Here is a 4,400-nt window from a genome sequence, read left to right as displayed (position 1 = left end):
ACTAGCCTAAGCTAATCAAAGATCCAAATACAGGACATTTATTGTTTTTCGCTTTAAAGTTTGTAATGTGCTAATATTAAGAACAAAGTGGGTCAATAGTAGGCTCAAAGTTGGCTAACAATGGAAGATAAAAGGTAGGATATTTGGGTAAGTGAGCTAAATAAAATGATGGCCTCAATCATATATATGCATTCATACACAAAATAATGGACATAAAGAATCAAGCAAATCAAAGATTACAATCATAGAAAGAGAACAATGCACACAAGAATGGAAATAAGTGGTTATAAGATGTAACCACACAATTAGGCTCAAAACTCACATGCTTGTGTTCTTAGCTCAAAAACCATGTTCCAAAATAAATTCTTCAAGCAAGTTCAATAAAAAAATTTTTCTCAAATTGGTAGGTGCCCTAAAAACAGTTTCTTGTAAAAGAAATCATCACCCTAACCAAGTAGTTCTAACAAGAGTGGTAAAATATATACAAATTCTAACTATCATGCACTGCAACAACTGGCTAACAAAGAAAGTTAAAAATTGGTGTTAAAAAAAGAAATTGTTACCCATGGAGATCGGCGGATGACCTCCCAACACTTAAAGATTATACCGTCCTCGGTGCATGCAAAGAAGAGCAAGGTGGACAGAATGAAACAACTGATGAGCTTTTTCGAAAGGTTGTGTGGATGACTTATTTGTTGCCTCATTTAGAAGCTTTTTCTTTTCTCCCTTCTTGGTGGCCAGCCTAAAAGGAGAGAAAAAGGGGGGAAATTAGGCCTACAACAAAGATGGCAAAGCAAATAGAACATAGGCGGGGCTAATACCAAATAAGAATAAGGTTCTCAACTATATGGTAGCTACAACATATGAGTGAGAAAACAATATAAGCTGCTAAGGCATATTAACTAATACTTGATGCAAGAGTAAAGTCAAAGCATAAATAAATGACATGAAGAGCATGTTGCATCAAGTTCAAGCATGAATTGACAAAAATAAGATTAGTGATAAGCATGAAAGCATTTGGTCCCATCCTAAATGGTGCACGAAAATTACTTCACACTATGTAATTCCGCACAACTGACCAGCAAGTGCACTGGGTCGTCCAAGTAATACCTTACGTGAGTAAGGGTCGATCCCACGGAGATTGTTGGCTTGAAGCAAGCTATGGTTATCTTGCAACTCTTAGTCAGGATATTAATTAGTGGCTATCAATTGACTTGCAAATGAACAAGAGACCATGAATTAAAGGTTACTTGTTATGCAGTAAATGAGAATATGTTGGAGTTTTGGAGATGCTTTGCCTTTTGAATCTCTGCTTTCTCTCTATCTTCTTCTTCACGCACGCACGTCCCTTCTATGGCAAGCTGTGTGTTGGAGGATCACCGTTGATAATGGCTACCATCCTTCCTTTCAGTGAAAATGGTCCAGGTGCGCTGTCACCGCACGGCTAATCATCTGTAGGTTCTCGATCATACCGGAATAGGATTTACTATCCTTTTGCGTCTGTCACTACGCCCAGCACTCGCGAGTTTGAAGCTCGTCACAGTCATCCAATCCCAGAATCCTACTAGGAATACCACAGACAAGGTTTAGACTTTTCGGATTCACAAGGATGCTGCCAATGGATTCTAGCTTATACCACGGAGATTCCGATTAAGGAATCTAAGAGATACTCATTCAATCTAATGTAGAACGGAGGTGGTTGTCAGGCACACGTTCATAGGTTGAGAATGGTGATGAGTGTCACGGATCATCACATTCATCATAATAATGCACAAATGAATATGTTAGATAGGAACAAACATGATTGAATAGAAAACAGAAATACTGGCATTAACTCATCGAGGCACAGCAGAGCTCCTCACCCCCAACAATGGAGTTTAGAAACTCATGCCATCAAAAGATACAAATTTTAGATCTAAAATGTCATGAGATCCAAAATAAATCTCTAAAAGTTGTTTAAATACTAAACTAGTAACCTAGGTTTACAGAAAATGAGTAAACTATGATAGATAGTGCAAAAATCTACTTCTGGGGCCCACTTGGTGTGTGCTGGGGCCGAGACTAAAGCTTCTCACATGCCTGGGCTGTTTTGGGCGTTCAACGCCAGGTTGTAACCTGTTTCTGGCGTTGAACTCCACTTTGTAACTTGTTTCTGGCGCTGGACGCCAGACAGCAGCATGAAACTGGCATTGAATGCCAGTTTACGTCATCTATCCTTAATCAAAGTATGGACTATTATATATTGTTGGAAAGCCCTGGATGTCTACTTTCCAAAGCAATTGGAAGCGCGCCATTTGGAGTTCTTTAGCTCCATAAAATCTATTTTGAGTGCAGGGAGGTTAGAATCCAACAGCATCAGCAGTCCTTTTTCAGCTTGAATCAGATTTTTTCTCAGCTCCCTCAATTTCAGCCAGAAAATACCTGAAATCATAGAAAAACACACAAACTCATAGTAAAGTCTAGAAATATGAATTTTGCCTAGAAACTACTAAAAATAAACTAAAAACTAACTAAAACACACTAAAAACTATATGAAATTAACCCCAAAAAGCGTATAAAATATCCGCTCATCACAACACCAAACTTAAACTGTTGCTTGTCCTCAAGAAACTAGATAAATAAAATAGAATACAGATAAATGAAGAAGCAATAATATCTCAGATTTTTTGAGGGAAGCTCAGATTCTAATTAGATGACCGGGACTAGTAGCTTTTTGCATCTGAACAGTTTTGGCATCTCACTTTATCCATTGAAGCTCAGAGTGATTGGCATCTATAGGAACTCAGAATTCAGATAGTGATATTGATTCTCCTAGTTCAGTATGTTGATTCTTGAACACAGCTACTTTATGAGTCTTGGCCGTGGCCCTAAGCACTTTGTTTTTCAGTATGACCACCGGATACATAAATGCCACAGACACATAATTGGGTGAACCTTTTCAGATTGTGACTCAGCTTTGCTAAAGTCCCCAATTAGAGGTGTCCAGGGTTCTTAAGCACACTCTTCTTTTTGCTTTGGACCTTGACTTTAACTGCTCAGTCTCAAGTTTTCACTTGACACCTTCACGCCACAAGCACATGGTTAGGGACAGCTTGGTTTAGCCGCTTAGGCCGGGATTTTATTCCTTTAGGCCCTCCTATCCACTGATGCTCAAAGCCTTGGGATCCTTTTTGTTTACCCTTGCCTTTTGGTTTTAAGGGCTATTGGCTTTTTCTGCTTGCTCTTCTTCTCTTCTTTTTTTTTTTCTGCATGCTTTTGTTCTTTGCTGCTTTTTCTTGCTTCAAGAATCATTTTTATGATTTTTCAGATTATCAATAACATGTCTCATGTTCATCATTCTTTCAAGAGCCAACATATTTAACAGTCTTAAACATCAAATTCAAAAGACATATGCACTGTTCAAGCATTCATTCAGAAGACAGAAAGCATTGCCACCACATGTAAATAATTAGAATGTTCTTATTAGAAACTCGAAAATTATTGCTTCTTATTCTAAAGAAATTCTTCTATTTTATTCATGTTTGATGATGATGAGAAAATTGAATTATAGCTTAATTGGAGATAAAATCAAAAAGATATAGATATTAATTACTACTATATGACTCCTAAGGTAAAACTAGAATAAGAATAGTTATCACAGAGTTAAGGCTAAGATTGGAATTTAACAACCTTTGTTCTGGGGAGTGGATGTTCCTCTAATCTGTGGGGTGCTTGGTCCTTCAAGAGATAATTTCTGGCGCTTCAATTCCCTTAAGTCGCGCCCTTGCTCCTCCTGTTCTTTAATCAAATAGCAAAGAATGCTACTTTATTCCTTCTGTTCTTTTATTATTTGTTCTATAGATTTTTGCATCTTGGTCACTGATGTTTCAAGATACTCCCAGTATTCAGATTGAGGGATTTCCGGGAGAAATTCCTGTGTTTTCTTCTTGATGGGGTCATCCTGTGCTTGTTATTTTTCCATTGATGCTTTGGTGATTGGTCGCTCAATTGAGATGTATTTAGTTATTCCCATCCTTACTCCAGCGTCCTTGCAGAGCATAGAAATCAAGCTTGGATAAGCCAACCTGGCATCTTTGGAATTTTTATTTGCAATTTTGTAAAATTCAGTTGAAATCAGTTGATGAACTTCCACTTCTTTTCCCATCATGATGCAATGGATCATTACTGCTCTTCTGATAGTGACTTCAGAACGGTTGCTAGTGGGCAGCAGAGAATGCCCAATGAAATCCAGCCATCCTCTGGCGACTGGTTTGAGATCTTCTCTTTTGAGTTGATTAGGAACACCCTTCGGACTGGTGGTCCACCTGGCTCCCGGGATGCATATGTCCTCTAGAATCTTATCCAGGCCCTTGTCTGTTCTCATCATTCTCCTATTGAAGGAGTCTGGATCATCTTTCAGC

The sequence above is a fragment of the Arachis hypogaea genome, chromosome 13 (assembly GCF_003086295.3).
Source record: "Arachis hypogaea cultivar Tifrunner chromosome 13, arahy.Tifrunner.gnm2.J5K5, whole genome shotgun sequence".
Classification (NCBI taxonomy): domain Eukaryota; kingdom Viridiplantae; phylum Streptophyta; class Magnoliopsida; order Fabales; family Fabaceae; genus Arachis; species Arachis hypogaea.
This window is presented reverse-complemented; position numbering follows the sequence as displayed.